This window comes from Eurosta solidaginis, unplaced genomic scaffold, assembly GCF_040869045.1.
Source record: "Eurosta solidaginis isolate ZX-2024a unplaced genomic scaffold, ASM4086904v1 ctg00001056.1, whole genome shotgun sequence".
Classification (NCBI taxonomy): Eukaryota; Metazoa; Arthropoda; class Insecta; order Diptera; family Tephritidae; genus Eurosta; species Eurosta solidaginis.
In genome coordinates, this window is record NW_027136899.1 from 465,383 (window position 1) to 482,688 (window position 17,306).

The 17,306-nt window shown below is 40.7% G+C and overlaps 1 pseudogene; it reads right to left on the bottom strand.

Moving 5' to 3' along the window:
- Positions 1-1,691: 1,691 nt before the first annotated feature.
- LOC137235717 (DNA repair endonuclease XPF-like) lies at positions 1,692-16,438 on the bottom strand (annotated as a pseudogene).
- Positions 16,439-17,306: the final 868 nt, after the last annotated feature.

Genomic DNA, 17,306 nt, shown 5'->3' on the forward strand with positions numbered 1-17,306 from the left:
CCGTCGGCGCAATGGGCACGAAAGACCGCATGATGGGCGCTGGAGTGGCTGGGAGTAGCCGGCCGGTTCGGAAGCCTTCCGGTGTACCACGCGATAGTGCCTTTTGATCTAGGGCGTCAGAAGTGTATGGCGTTGATTTCTTTCGCCGCTGCTGTCTTCCGCGTTTTGATGACTCGGTCGGGCCTCCTTGGAGTCCGATGTCGCGGTGCCGCCAGTTGTCTCGGTCATTTCGACGTTTATTTGCTCTCGCCGCGCTTCTCTCATGCTGTAACAGCGGCCGGAAACTGCGAATGCCATGGTTGACCGTTGACGGTCTTGTTGTCTCTGTTTTGCCTTTTTCTTCCTCCGCCTTTGCTCTCTCCTCCTCCATTTCTTCTTCTTCCACCTGCTGAGCCCAGGACTTTGTCGGCCCCGTTAGATGGATTGACAACGTGTCATCGGACGGGTTGTCGTCGCCAATGGTTGTTGCATCATCGCGTTCAGAAAGACGCTCATCTAGATGGAGCGTGGTGTGGTGCTTTTGCTGGCACCGTTTGCAGCGATATTTGCTATTGCACTTGTCCACGCGATGAAAGGGCGACAGACAATTCGGACAGTATTTGTGCAGCAGCACGGCCCGCAACCTCTCCTCTGGGGATTTTTTCCTGTATTCGGCACAGATTCGGAGACTATGGTCCCTGCCGCAGAGCTGGCACGCGACATCGAAACGCTTTGCGCCTCCCTCTGCCTTGGCCAATAAGGTTTGGTAACGGGTCATGATCTGAAAGAATATTGGTATCATTGATCATGCCCAAATTGAGGTTGGCGGAATGTTGTTTGGGTGGCGTAAGCCAAAAAAATATTATCTCATATATTTTCGCAAGAGAAAAAAAAAACCATTTTATTGAAATAAAAATTAAGGGCCATAAGTAAATACGAAGAAAAAGCGGATTTAGCACGCATCCATACGATGTGGCTGGTGCCATAGCGCCTCTAGTACATCCCTGCAAAAACGCTCTCGTCACTCCACGTCATTTGACTAGTCATTTTACCAGGTCATAGGTTATATTCCTAGTCACACTTGCATGGGCGTGATTAGGTTTTGTGACCAAATTTTGTAGGGATTTTATAATTTACTTTATGTCGGTAGATGTCGCCGAAAGAAGTCCTAAATATTTATTTTTTGGTTTGTGGTGAACTTTGTTTTTACAACAAGTGGCCTGCCACCACACGGAACGGTTAGAAACCTGGCTGAAAAGGTATTACAGAGTATCACTTCCACCATTCAACATTATTTTTGACGTGTATTGTCGATAATGTTGAGATTCGTGGAATTAAGTATTTTAAATCTCGACCAAATGAATGATTGATCGAGATATGTAATACGCGACATGTGTTGCGTGTAACAACGCGTAAGGCATAATGTCGGTAACACAGTGCATTGACAGTCAGAAATGGAGTGAAGAGATTTTGACTAGCAGATGTCGCTCTTCCATTTCCTGAATGAAAAAAATGTCATTCATTTAACACGCGGCGGTGAGTACACTACACTTATAGACTTGGTTATATTTTTATTAATTAATTGAGTTTCTTCTTTTCTTTCCAGATTTTCGCTTCATGGAAATATATATAAACGGCCTTTTCGAATTATATATAGCATATTGGGATTATTTGTGCCATTCAATTTGACACGAAAATATGTTGGCTTCATATTACACCCAAGAAAATATGTTTTTGCTTTCTATTGGTTTGGCAGAATAATGTTGCATTTGTGCACATTGATTGTATAAGTGTCCGGGATTTAGTGAACCAATTAAGTCGGAGATTGGTTTACGTTCAACACAAATATCTGTGTGAGTATATAGGCGCCAATCGTGATAGTAACTTGTTGCACCTCCATGCCTCGTTTATGTATTAAACATGGCAGATCAGAACGGAATTCACGCATATCTCCGATAATTTGGCTGAAACAAAAGGTATGAGGCTCGCTTGACCGCCTGCTTCACGACCAGCCGCATTAGCCGCGTCCACGCCTTCAGTTTCTGCATAGGTGCTATACAACATGAAAGCTTCATCTGTTTTGCCATCTTGGTACTCTGGTATAACCATTACACGCTTCGTTTTAATAATCATTCTAAATGCTTGCTTCTCACGTCGCCAGCTAGTCAAATACGATTGTTCTTCTACGGTGTGCGCATGTAAAGGGAAGGATACATGCGTCCGATCTTTCGGAGCGCGCCGTTGACGCGCTTCCCATCTTTCCAATTGTCTTATTGCGGCCACATTACAATGATACATTATAACATACTGTGGTTGTATTTCATCGAGTATGCGATTGAGTGACATAGCACCCTCTCGTTCTGGTTTGAATGTTTGTATGCAGATTAGTGGTTGTTTACGTGCCGCCACAGCCGCAGTTATATCCAGGTGTTCTGGCTGTGGAAATGGCTCGAAACCGAGGTATCCATAATAGAGGTCTCCGTAGCCCCGTTTGCATTTGCATCGGCGCCAGCATAAGTTAAAGTTTCGTCAGCATCACTTAATTGTGTAATAGTTAGCATATAACTTTCTTGAAAATATTTTGCTGCAAGATCTTCATCACCATTAGCATCAGTCAACAGCTGCGTCAGCTCATCCATAGGGGTGCTTTGTTCTGAGTCCGAAGCTTCATTCTTTAGAACGGCATTCTCTTTCGCATTTGGTTGAGTGCTATTCCTCTTTTGTGTGCTTGTGTTTTTGCCGCTGAGAGTTTTCTCAAATTGCGTTAGTGCATTTACCATTTCCTTAACTTATAGCAATCAGCTAGTTTACCGATTGGTATCTCATGCTGCCTTGCAGCAAATAAGAGAAAGCGTTCACCACCTTGTTTGAGAAATAGACGCAATTGAAGGCAGGTACGTGTATCATGACAAAGCATTACGACTTTGGGTGGCACTTACGCAGTCGGGACGTGAACCTTTCATCTCGCCCGGTATTTCAACTTTGAGTATTTCAGCTAAAATTTCCATTTGGGATAGGGTTCATGTTCAAACTCACCTTGCGCATTGTAAACGCGCTCTCTGGTTAAATTGAATATTTGCTCAGCTGAATCTAAAAACGTCCAACCCGAATTACGAAGCGCATACTCTGTAGTGTGATAACATTTGGTTAGTGCATACGCGGCCACTGCATCATGATATGTATTGGAAATCATAAGATTGCGTAAAATTTTCAAATCAGCTACTATCAATGTAGTCTGCGAATTCAATTGATGCCAAATACAATCCAGTTGCGCTTGCTGTATATTATGAAATTTTTTGTTATACAATTCTATACTGTGATCTCTTCCAAATCTTCCGGTCTGTTTATACGCTTAATTTCACGCACTAACAATTCATTATATTAAGCAGATGTATTTGTATTAGCGTCATGGGAACAACTCAATAGTTTGTGCCTCATGAGGCTTCAGTGATTGTTGTACAATAGCATGAAAACGCGTCCAAATAACTAATTGTTTTACAAACAGATTACGCATAGTGCACTCAATATGACTAAATCCACTTGTGAAAGCTTCGGCGCTGTTGGAAAATGCTTTATAAAACCAGTTTTATTACTCATACGATACGACACGCAAAGCAAATGCTTCTTGACAGGATTCAATAATGGTGTGTGCGCGTAGCACAACGATGCCCGTTATTAGCTCACTGGGTGAACGATGCTTTAAAAGATCAACCCCTAGAATTCGTGTGCCTATGAATTGAATGCCGTTTTCCAAGTAAACGCGTTCTCTGTCCGTAACTGTGTACGCTACTTCATGTACATATTTCTGTTCCAATTTAGATTTATAATAATGATCCTCCCAATCTGAACAATTCATTACAAGCACTAAATTGCCTGGATCGCTGTACACCTTTAATATATTTGTAAGTACGCTATCGTAGTGCAAACCCTTTGCGCAAACTAGCAAACCATCAGAGTTCACCATATCCAAAAAAAAATCAGCTGTTCATACTCAAGCCTTTGTACATATATCCTTATGTTGGAGGTATTCTTCAGCGGTCACGATATTTGCTAAAGTTTCATCATCGTCTTGGAATCCAGATTCCTCTTGATTTGTAATGTTGTAAGATTTGCTAACCTTTTTTATTACACCGGCAATTTTGAACTCATGCTGACAGTTTGTATTAGATTAAAGATACAAAAATATAATTAAGTAGAACTAATGCAAAATTTTGTGATGAAACTTGACAACTTGAAATGGGCCTAATATAAAGGAAGTAAAATGAGGTAACTGGAAGTGTTTACGTTCTAAAGAGCAATTTGGTTTCTTTTTTAATCCAAAATCTTGCACATAATGGAGCGCTGTCGAAAACAAGTTCCACGACTGAATTTACATTGCTCAACCGAACTCAATAACTTAATCGTCAGCTTTCTATCGTCAAGCGATCTTTCACCACTTTTCTATATGCCACCGCTTTGGCATACGTCATACGAAGGCGAAACTTTGGGCACTTAAAAACGGCCTGCTATACCGGCAAAACGCTCATAACCATTGACAATTGATAAGGTGCTGTTGCAAGTTGTGCTGCTAAACATTCTTTATATCTAAGTGCCGACCAGGACAACGCGCGCTAGAACCGGAGGTAGCGGGTGTCGATAGAGCCAAGTCTGTCCTACATTTGCCGGTGGATATCACACAAAGGAAGCGTAGGTGTGTATAAAATTACATCTTGGGGGTACTGAAGGCTTATTAATATAATTATATTCTTTTTTTCTGAGGGAAGATTGTGTAATCAACATGGCTAACTCATACAACTCTTTCGCTATTGCCCGACGATGGCAACGTACCAACGTCAGAAGCTGCAGTGCTGCATTATGAAATACAAGGAGCGGTTGAAGAGGGACGCTATTATATGGATATCGTTCAGGTGAGTAGTAGTAAATGACGATTCGAAATCTCTCGCGGTAATGAGCCATAATGTTGGTCAGATACGCCATCATCTCGTTGGAAAGATCCTGAGCCAGATTAATTTGTTGATTTCTTGCCCTTTACATGCTCTCTACGCATAACTTTTTCCCAAAAATTAGAAAAGAACCATGAATTTAAATAAAATGGCCCAAGTCGGGCATGCTTCAAATTGACCTCAAGTTGTTAAGTTACCCGAGATGGGTGCAGCTTTTCTTCTTTTCAAAAATTCTTTATCCCGATTTACTGAAAGAATAAGCGAAGTCAGCGATGCCAAATTCGTTAGTAGGCTCCAGGGGTTTAGCTACTCTCTTGAAATGATTCTCAAAGCATACTTAAGTTGAAGATAGATGGATAGATGTACGTATGAGTAGGGTTTGAAAATGCATTTTATTTGCTTAACTATAAAATAGCGTCTGAAATGTTGATTTTGATGATTAATACTTCAACACCCAAGTCTCCCGGTTCTAGTATGTTCCAAATAGTTTGCGAAATTTCTTTGGTTGGAATGCAATGCACATAAAGGATAGTGTGCAGAAATCTGAGTTAATACCCTTTTGTGTTAGTCACTTTATTTTAGTTTAATGTTCCGCTTTTAATTGTCTTATGTGGAAAATATTAGGATATTCAAATTGGGATTTAAGTTATTCGGACCTGTTATCCGGAATCGAAAGTATTTAGCCCATTAAGCACAGATCGTTACATTATTTTCCCCACAAATAAGTTTTATTAAATTATTCATTTTATTTGGAAGATTTATTACAACGTTTTGCTCGACTATTTGTTTATTTAGTATAATAAATCTCAATTTGAAAACTCCGATCAAGAAATGTCCCACCCAAGCAAAGCGATTCCGGTCGAAAGCAAGCCGACGTGTTCTCAATTTCGATCGATCGATTCTTTAGCGTTTTTTATGCAAAATTGCAATTGTCTTGTTGCCTCTGCATTTCCGAAAACCATTGGTGCTGGCATTTTGTTCAAATTTTTGCACAATTTTAATTTAACTAAAACCAAAATAAATAAAAACAGCTGTTTCGCTTTATTATCGACTCGATATGAAAACGATACGAAATCAGCTTCGAATCGATTTGTTTAAATCGGAACTGAGAACACCAAAAAGAAATCGACTCGGAATCAGCTCCGCCTGACCTTTCAAAGCGAGTCGGAATCCAGAACAGGCCGGATTGCTATTCAGAACACCACCTTGTGTTTCTTACAGCCAACCCAATATAAACGCACGCAAGTAATTTTCTGTCAAAAAAATGTCTCATGTACATACAAGTTATATGAGAGCAACCCAAGTTGAATTTGCTGCGTGAAAACCTAACTCGATTTCCAATTTTTGTTCTGCGTGACATTTAGATTCGACGTTTGCACACATGCTTTACATTGTCGCAACGCATGCTTATTTGGGTTAGGGCAAAGAACGCCGTGCGGTTTTATTGGGCCGGCTTGTTAAACATTTATTTGCACTTTTAAACCTTGACGACGTGTACCTTAATTTTATATTCGAAAGTACTTTTAAGTTTGAATGTGTGGTTCATATGGCAATTAATGTTTGGGGTGTGATTGCTAATTCAATTGTATTCTGGGGCAGATATTGAGTCTGCGTTAGGGTATGTTGGCCTTGTTCAGGGGAATGAGAGCAGGGTTATCGGTGTGTTGGCCTCGTTCGGGATGAACGAGAGCTGGGTTATTTGGAATAAAGGGATATGAACTATTAAAGTTCATTTTCCTTGTCGTTGGGCGGAAGTAGTACCAATTTCGCGATTGGTCTCGTAATTTGTCCCTTCATTGTATGAACGTCAACAACACGTACACGGTTATCGGAACCTGGGTGTGTGTTGACGACTCTCCCCATTTTCCACTCGTTCGGTTGTAGGTTATCCTCCTTGATGACGACTAGATCCCCGGGTTTTAAGTTGGATTGTGGATGTTTCCATTTATACCGTTTCTGGATCTCGGTGAGATATTCCGATTTCCATCTTTTGCAAAAGGTTTGATGAAGGGCCTTCATCTTTTGCCATCGGTTTACAATTGAGGCAGGGTTTTCACTACAATCGAGTTCAGGTGGAGCTAAAAGATGCCCGCCTACGAGAAAATGGCCTGGAGTAAGCGGCTCCAGGTCCGATGGGTCGTTAGATGAGGGACTTAGAGGTCTCGAGTTGAGGCAGGCCTCAATTCGACATAAGAGGGTTGTAAACTCTTCTAAAGTATATTTATGGTCGGACGCGATCTTTTTAAAGTGTGTCTTAAAACTTTTTACCCCCGCTTCCCACAAACCTCCCATGTGAGGAGCGCTTGGCGGTATAAAATGCCATTCTAAAGTGTGATGGCTATATTTATTCAATGTTCCGTCCCTTGCTTCACGCAGAAATGCTTTAAACTCGGATCGTAAAGATCGAGAAGCTCCGACAAAGTTAGTACCATTGTCGGAGTAAACGTTTTTCGGACAGCCTCGTCTGGATACGAATCTGGCGAAGGCAGCTAGGAAGGACCCGGTACTAAGATCGTTTGTCGCTTCTAGATGGATGGCTTTCGTCGAAAAGCAGACAAACAGGCAAACGTATCCTTTCGAAATTCGACATCCCCTCCCTCGGTAGGATTTTATATCGAATGGTCCTGCGAAATCTACCCCCGTGTTAGTGAAGGCCCTAGTAAAGGTGGTGCGCTCTTTCGGAAGGATCCCCATAAGTTGCGTTTGCGTCCGCTTCCTGTAAATAGTGCAGACTTTACAGTTGTGGATAACCGACCTTATCATGACTTTAACGCGTGGGATCCAGTACTGAGTGCGGATATGACGTAGCATCAGCTGGTTCCCTCCATGCAGGGTGGTCTCATGAGAGGATTGGACTATAAGTCTGGATAACCTGCAAGTATAAGGAAGAATAATGGGATGACTTTCATTATGGGACATGTCTTTCGATGCCCCAGTCCGCCCCCCAGTTCGAATGATGCCTTCCTCATCTATATATGGGTTCAGGGGTAAAATCTCACTCTTCCCATTTATTAGATTTCCTGACTTCAAGTTTGCGTACTCTTCTTGATAATGTTGCCTCTGGCATATTGTTATCAATCTTCGCGTTGTTTTTTCTATTTCGTCAGGAGCGATCGAATGAGAATCCCTTTTGAAGGAGGATTTAGTTTTTGGGTGCGTATTCTGGAAAAACCGAAGAATATAGGATATAACCCGCAAAGCCCTTGGTAAATCGGAAAACCTATCTAGAATATCAAAGTTATTTTTCACCAAAGTTGTATGAACTTTCACCCTCTTTTCCTCCATATTCGTATTGTAATCTTCTTCATGTTTTGGCCAATTTTCGTTGTCTTCTTGTAACCAAGAAGGTCCCTGCCACCACAAAGGATTGTTGATTAGGTCCGAAGCGTAGAGGCCTCTGCTCGCCAAATCTGCAGGATTTGACGCGGAGTCTACGTGCCGCCATACCTTGCCTCCTACTTTATCGATGATTTTAGTTATTCGATGTGCCACAAACGTTGACCACGAACATGGTGGTTTTCGGATCCATGCCAGTACTATAGTCGAATCTGTCCAAAGGGTTACTTTAATGTTTGAAAGTTGCATATTTTCTATGGCCGACTCTATAATTTCTGCAAGTAGGACTGCGCCGCAGAGTTCCAGTCGTGGCAATGATATGGTTTTGACCGGGGCTACTCTCGTTTTGGCCATCAACAGGTTGGTGAAGACTTGATCCTTTGTTTGTACCCTCAGGAAAACAGTGGCGGCATATGCTTTTTCCGAGGCATCGCTGAATCCATGTATTTCGACATTGTCCTTCAATGTGTAGTGAACCCATCGCGGTATGCGTATATCGTTGATCTTTTCGTAGTCCGTCATGGATGATTGCCACCGATGTAGAGTAGTTTCAGACACATCTTCATCCCAGCCTGTCCCTTCCAACCAAATATTTTGCATTATTATTTTGGCTACAATTACAACTGGTGCCAGCCAGCCAAGAGGGTCGAAAAGTTTTGCGATCGCAGAAAGTATTGACCTTTTTGTTACGGCGTGGTTATTGTCAAAGGGTTTCGCTGTGAAGTAAAAGTAGTCGAAATGGGCGTTCCACCTGATACCGAGTGCTTTTACCATGCTGGTGTCTTCAAACTCAAGAAAATCCTCGCTTAATAGGTGTTGCTTCGGTATACCCTGTAGGATTTTCTTGCAGTTGGACGTCCATTTTCGCAATGGGAAACCTGCCGATTGCAATGCCAGTGATATTTCGTCCCTTGCCTTGATTGCAATTTCGATGCTGTGTCCACCGGCGAGTACGTCATCAACGTACATGCAATTTCGCAGTATATCTGCTGCCATTGGATGCGATGCCTCCACGTCATCAGCTAGTTGGTGCAGCGTTCGAATCGCAAGATACGGAGCACAATTAACCCCAAAGGTTACCGTTTTCAATTCATAAATGTTAATTGGGTTTTTGGGGCATTTGCGAAATATGATTCGCTGATATTTTGTTTGGTCTTCATTGACCCATATTTGGCGATACATTTTCTCTATGTCGCTGTTGAATACGTATTTGAACAGCCGCCAACGTAGTATAAGAACTGTCAGGTCGGATTGAAGAATCGGACCTGGATATAAGGCATCATTTAGACTTTTGCCATTAGTGGTAGGACAAGATGCATTAAATACGACTCTGACTTTTGTCGTTGTACTTCCCTCCTTTATAACAGCATGGTGAGGTAGGAAGTAACAGTCATTTGAGTCTGGCGAAATATTGCCTATTTGTTTCATGTGCCCTAAAGTTTCATATTCGGATACAACTCGATTGTATTCCGTTTGAAGGACTGGGTTTTTCGCAAGTCGTGTCTCGTTGCGATAGAATTGAGAGCACGCACTTCTTAATGAGGGGCCTAAGTTAAACTCTTTCCTAAAGGGTAAGGAGACTACGTATTTGCCATCGTTGTTCCGAACTGTTGTGGATTTGTATAGCTCCTCGCAGTAAGTGTCATCGTTATTGATGCTCCTTTTCTTTGGAATTTCCTCTATCTCCCAAAAAGCCGCCAATTGTTTATCTAAAGTGACCTCATTGAAATATGAAACTAGGGTCTTATTTGTATCAACCGCATCTGTCCGGCCTGTCAAAATCCAGCCGAACACCGTTTCCTGTGCTATTAATGTGTTTAGCACGTCCTTCCTGATACCGCCTAGCATAATTTGGGGGTATATGTCTCCGCCCAGAATTAAGTCGACTGGCTCATTGACAAAGAATCTTTTGTCAGCCAGTACTAAGTCAGGGAATGCTTGCCTAGTCATTGCATTTATTCGGCAAGTTGGAAGATTCCCTGTCAGTTGTGGTAAAACCAGCATGATCGTATTGATCTCGATTAATGGGTCGGTTGGTGACCGCAGTTATATGTTGCACGCTTCTTTTACTTGTGCAGACATTGTATTATTGATGCCCGAAACTTGGGCATGCAGGTGTTTGGATGGCAGATTAATTCTGCGCTTTAGCTTCTCGGTAATGAATGAACATTCATATCCCGAGTCTATTAGGGCTCTCGCCGAATAGTCAACACCATTAAAATGAATCTTGACCTGAGCTGTCCCTAGTAATACCCCTTTATTTGTGTTTGCGAAACATGAGTTCACATTATTAATCGGAGCGTTTTCTCTTTCAGCATTGCGTCGTATTTGAGCTTCCCGTGAGGTAGATGCTCCGATAGTGTCGGAAGTATTTGTTGGTTTTGGCTGATTCGAAATATGAAGCAGCGTATGATGTCTTAAATGACATGTGGCACAGTTCATTTGGCTGGTGCACCTTGTCACCGAATGGCCAGCAGAAAGGCAGTTTATACACCCACGGCTGCTCTTAATTTGTTCAAACCGTTTATTGGGTGTTAAACGTAAGAACTTTTCACACTTTGAAACTCGATGTGCAGGACTTTTGCACATCTTACACGTAGGTTTGGCTGTTGTTGCACTTGCCTGGTAGGACCCTAATCGTTTCGACGATGTATCTGCCGAGGAACGAGAAGCATGTGGCTTAGAGGGTTTTGAAACCGTATCCCCTCTTATATCTACCACAGTTTCCAACGTTTGGAATCTGCTGGATAAGAATTTATCCATATCTGCCCATTTTGAAATTTCTGTTTTATTTTCTATGGTTTGTTCCCATAGAGCCAGTGTGGTTTCTGGCAGTTTTGTGGAGCACAAATATGTTAGAATTGCATCCCAGTTTGATATGTCAATCTTGTGACATTGAAGCGCTGAGATACAATTGTTTATTTCACGTTGCAGTTTTTTAATGGAGCTACCGCATTCGCTCTCAACTGCTTTTAAACTGAAAAGAATTTTTAATTGGGCATTGACCAAGATACGTTTGTTTTCGTATCGGTCACATAAATTTTTCCACGCTGTATCGAAACCGTCTGTTGTTAAGGAACACCGTTCCACTATCTCTTTGGCCTCCCCTTGAGTTTTTTGCCTCAAATAGTATAGTTTTTGCACTGCATGGAGTTTACTATTATTAATATATATGGCAGTGAACATGTCCCTAAAAGACGGCCATGAAATATAGTCACCTTTGAAAATATCCGTATCACATGCTGGCAGGCGCACATGATATTCCATGTTATCTGAGACATCTACTTTCTTATCTTTCCTTTCAAAATTTTCCAAAAGCTCAGCTATTGCCGCCTGACACTTAAGGATGCTAAAATAGCACATTTTATGCTTCTTCTTGATAGCCGATAAGTCCTTTGAATCAAGCTCTGATGAACCTAAGAGCTTTTCGTATGTCACCTTCGTAGCTTCCCACAGAGTTTTTAACTCATCCCTTTGGTATATTAGGGAGTGTTTACTGTGTTGTGAAGGTGACATGTCGTTGAAGTCATTTTCATACTCCGTCACTGCATCTGCTTGGCGTGTATAGGTCTCCATTGTGGATAAAAATAAAAACCCAAAAGTTTATACAGAAATTGCCTTTGCAGAGAGTAGTGAGTGAAAATGTCGCCAAAGGACAGAACTTGGAAGTGATAATGTGACAAGTGAAAGGATTTGGTGTATGCGTATGTATGCACAAATTTACCAATTGATTGTGTAAGCCGATAAGTTATGGCTAACGTGAAAAGGACTGTACAGAGGCTTATGTGCCAAGTGGGATAAGTACAATTTCGTGGTGGCAACGGCGCGCACCCACGTAAATGTTAAGGAATGTGCTAATGCAGCTGTGTTAACAAATTGTGTAAGCCAATAAGTAATGGCTAGTGAAAAAGTGGTGTTAGTGAAACAATATATAAATGCTCGTTATGGACTTTTAGAGAGCCTACCCAAGGACTGTATTAAGACTTTAAAGTGATTAGTGTCTTTATATCACCAAAAATAGATCAGTCAAAACTGATTTGTGTATTGCCGCAAGTGAGAATAATGAATTCTTCAATTTTTTTTTTTTTATTAAAAAAATGTATGAGAACTAAGCCTATTGGCCACCCAAACAACAAAGGCGTACGTGTTTTGTAGTCAACGTACTTTGTACCACAACAACAACAAAAAACGCAATTGCAGTGTATCTAGTGGAATTGAGCAAAAGTGATTTTGAACTTGGTAACGATTTGTTTTTTTGTATGGAATACAAATTTCCTATAAAATTAAAATAAAATATGCCACGTTATTTAACGCTAATTTCAAGTCAATTCAGCTTGAGAACAAAAAAAAAATTTTTTGTGATGTGACAGTGAACTTTGAGTTGAAATTGAAATTTGTGGTTATGTTAACCGGTACAGTGCAGTGTCGTACTACCTTGAGCTGTGTCCGGACAATCTTACCGCTGGTGGGGGATTGTTCCAGATAGTCGCAAGATGGAAGTGTACAAACTTTAACTAACTGCCTGTCTTTTGTGGAGATAAGTGTGTGCACGAGAAAGGGCACGAATTAAAAAAAAAATGTTCACTGCTAATATGCACTCAAATGTAAATAAAAATATACCAATTTCACATTCACTTACGCGTCACTAAAATCTTCAAAGTTATATTTTAACACTTCGAATTTTTATTAAAATTTTGTTTTTTTTTTTTTTTTACATCTATTCCCTATGCACGGAATATATTAAACCACGTACCTTGGAATATGGAATTTCGTTGAAGTGAAATCTGGATGGTGATGTGATGATTGTGTGTTTGTTATTGTTTGGATGCTGTTAATGTCGCTCAAGAATGATAGGATGTTGTGGCCAAAACTTTGTGTATATTAATATCGTTCCTTGCTAAAATGTGGAGTGGACTGTATGATAAATATATCTGGTTCTCTTAGTTCGGCATAGATGGACCATGAACAAATGCGTGGTGGCAACGGCGCGCACCCACGTATTTGTTAGAGGTTGATTAAGGCGAAAAACAAGGAAGAAAGTAAAAACACCAAAAAAGTTTCGTGTTAATAAAAGGAATTCACAATGTGCTTTTATTTGTATAAATACAACAAGTGTTAAGAAAAGTTTTAACAGGTGTTGTGGAAATGAAAATATTAAATATATTTTAGGAAATTTTCAACTTACGTGAACGTGGGATAACGTGTACCTTTGCTGGCTGCTGGATTAAAAGAGGACGAGCCTCTTTGCGACATGAGCCGATGAACCCGAGATACAGCTCCTTCGTTGGGTTTCCCGGCAACAAAGTTGCTATACCGCGGGCTCACAGCGGTAAAACTCTAAGATACATGCGTACTACCACTCACACATGCCTGTGTGTATTAGTAATCACAAGCATATGTGGGTGGTAGTAAACGAAGAAAATTATGTTACGAGGGGGGGGAGATATATTTAGGCCTGTGGCCTAAACATATGCCCCTACCAAATTTCAAAATGATTGGTTAATTTTTGTTCGACTTATGGCGTTAAAAGTATCCTAGACAAATTAAATGAAAAAGGGCGGAGCCACGCCCATTTTGAGATTTTCTTTTATTTTTGTATTTTTTTGCACCATATCATTACTGGAGTTGAGTGTTGACATAATTTACTTATATACTGTAAAGATATTAAATTTTTTGTTAAAATTTGACTTTCAAAAAAATTTTTTTTTTAAAGTGGGCGTGGTCCTTCTCCGATTTTGCTAATTTTTATTACGCGTACGTATAGTAATAGGTGTAACGTTCCTGCCAAATTTCATCATGATATCTTCAACGACTGCCAAATTACAGCTTGCAGAACTTCTAAATTACCTTCTTTTAAAAGTGGGCGGTGCCACGCCCATTGTCCAAAATTTTACTAATTTTCTATTCTGCGTCATAATACACATTGAAGGCTTGACATTTTAGCGCATCAGGCCGTCAATGCACTTTGCAAGTTTCTACTTATATCTCGTTTTGTACTGTTTGTTGTTTTTATTCTTTACCACCGTCAATTGAGTGCACCAATCAGGTGCTATTATCTCATTAGACGGGGATTTTTGCTGCAGTCCATATGGTTTTTCTTTAAGCTCTTGCTTTTTTAGAATTCCAAGGTGCTTTTTTCGTAGACTGAAAGTATTTAATGTTATGTTCTATGTAAGTAATTTTCTGTGGAATCTTTATTCCATTTATGAGTGTCGGGTTTAGACATTCCGTCAAGGCTGCGGTTAAGCCTTTTAAATTATAGCTAGTCTCTCATAATGACGACTGAATCTTGGATGTGGATTTTCAATACAAGTTACTGCATTCCTCTCCGTAAAAATTGTTTGGTTTCGGAAAACATTCAAAGGGATTTCTACGTGTGTAATAAGGTCCGAAGAATCCTGTTCGGCACTTTGAGCTGTCCCCTCGTCACTTCTAGCTTCTGTTGATACATCGTTGGGTTACGACGGTGCCGCCAAATGGTTTGCCTGGCATGGAATTCTGGAGACAGCAGCCGTCACGACATTCGATTTACCAGGAGTGTAAATCAATTCGTCGTTATATTCTTCTATTGTAACCTTCCACCTCTTGAACTTGGCGTTACAGTTTCGACTTCCTAACGCAAATGTGAGAGGCTGGTGATCAGTGAAAATTTTAATTTTTTTCGCCCTATAGAGGTAGGATCTCAAGTTGCCTAGAGCCCAAACTATAGCCAACATTTCCTTCTCATTTGTGGTATAGTTTTCCTCTGTTCTACTTAAGGATCTTGAGATGTGGGCAATTTCCTTAAGCGTTTCAGGGGGTGAGAGGTTCTCTATAGCTTGGACTTTTGAAGAATCCGCCTGCATCCCGTGGGATGTGATTACATATCCCAGAAATTCTACTTCCGTTCTCATAAACTTATTTTTTTCCAAATTCACTCTGAAATTAGCATCCGCAAGCCGTTTAAACACTTTCTCTAAATTTACTAAATGTTTGTCGGTACTTTTTCCAAAGACAACACATTCGTCAATATACACGTAGCATAATCTCCCTATAAACTCTTTTTATTTCTACCAAAACGCTGTCGAAAACATTACACGTTAACAGTGTTGCACCTGACGGGATAATCCTTATAGCACAGACGATTTGTTTGTTTTTTTTTTTTAAAGTTGTCCTTACAGTTTGGCAAATTCTTGCGAAGAAAAAAGGGCTTTAGTTACATTTGTGAAACCTTTACTGTGTTCTTATGGGAACGGCGACAAATACCAAGTTGGCGTTTCACAGTACATTAGTTTTTAAATAATTAGAGTTTTGGTCAGGGGAGTCTGTGTCCTTCATTTTTAGTCGTCACAATCAGATTGAAGGCAACCTACTAAGGCACAGTTGCTCCACAACGCTCTGGACATATTGCAAATCTTTAGCGTGTTGTTATGAGTACTCTAAAACAATCGCAAGTAACGAGTGGCCGTTTTCAATGTGTTCTAATGTGTACCCTGGAAACTCTACAAAAGGATAAGCCGGCCCAAGTGTGTCCTTATTTGTACCCCTGGGATAACTTTTTTCAAAAGGAAATTTTTGCCGCATCCTGAAGGGAGCGGCAAGGTGCATACTGCCCGCAAAATTTTTTTTGTACATGACACGGTAGCAGAATTCGTTAACCATTTTTCGGCCTTCGGTATGGTGAGGTCTGTCCTAGAAATATAGGTATACGGACTCACCCAGCCAATGTTATTATGCGTGCACTCGGAATAGCAATAGTGGATAATTCTCTTATAAAAAAAAACAAGTGAATAACAAAAAGTTGAGTGAAAAGTGATGCTACAACCAATAAACTACTACGTCCTATCCAAAAAGCCCTCAGAGGGTTATACAGGAATAATATCAAAAGAAACGAGCCTCTGACCCCAAAGATCCTCTGGTGCGCGAATAAAATTTAACACGAAAAGTGAAACATTTGATAAGTGAATAAATACGTAGGATAATTTACCGAACGTTTCAACTTCGTTTATTGTCATTTTTTTATAGCTGAGGTCAACGTGTTGTTAGGAGTCGGCCCGTATTATTAGGAGTCGGTAGACATCTAGTTTTACCTTTGGCGTTAAGAGTACGTAAAAACGTGTGCTACCGTTTGAATACACGGAGGATGACCGGTACTCTTTGGATTCGATGGTGTTCTGATATGGTAGGGAATCTTCCTCCATTATGAGCCTTCTTATCTCGTCTCGATCAAGAAGATTTGTGTTAATTACGTTATATTTCGCCATTTGGCACGCTTGGACGACTTCTGACACCTGTTCCTTCAAGGTAATGAACTTAGGTCCAGAAGCTCCATATTCTCCTCGCTAATGTTTTTGCTTATAGCGTTAATGTGGAGAATCGCTTCGTTTGCTTTCTCGATTGCCTCGCGGGTACCGCTGAATAGTTTTTAGTTAACCCAGTACTGGTGATTGTTGTTTATTATGACGTCATTCATGCTTCGAAGAATATAGTCCCAATCCGTTGAATCTGGAGACCCAGCTATCCACTTCCATGTAGAACCAATCCAGTCAATGGAACGTACCCTTCGTGATTTGCTTATCTGTATTTCGGCGAGGCGCAGCTTAGTTTGATTTAGGTCGACTTGTAACACAGTTCGCACAGCCCTGCTTATAATGTCGTGCTCGGTTGACTCCATTAATTTGGCCAAAGCCGTGTTGAAGTAGTTTAGGTCGACCACATGATCTAAACTGAAGTGGCCGTTCAGGATCCAACTACGCCCATGCTCAATAGTTACCAGCTGGGAGCCATAGTTGTAGATGTTGAGGCCGTACACGCCTGATATTAAAAATAAACTGTCTTCCAACCATTAAGGAGAAAGAAAAAAAACGCTTTAGTGTTGGTAAGGTTAGTATTTGCCAGTTTTTTTTGTTTTTTGGCACTTTTTTTCTTATTTATCCCAGGGACGGCGAACTAATAATAAATAAGTACATAATGTAAATCTTGTTATACTCAGTTGAGCAGAGCTCACAGAGTATATTAACTTTGATTGGATAATTTTTGATTGTACAGGTATAAAGGAATCGAGATAGA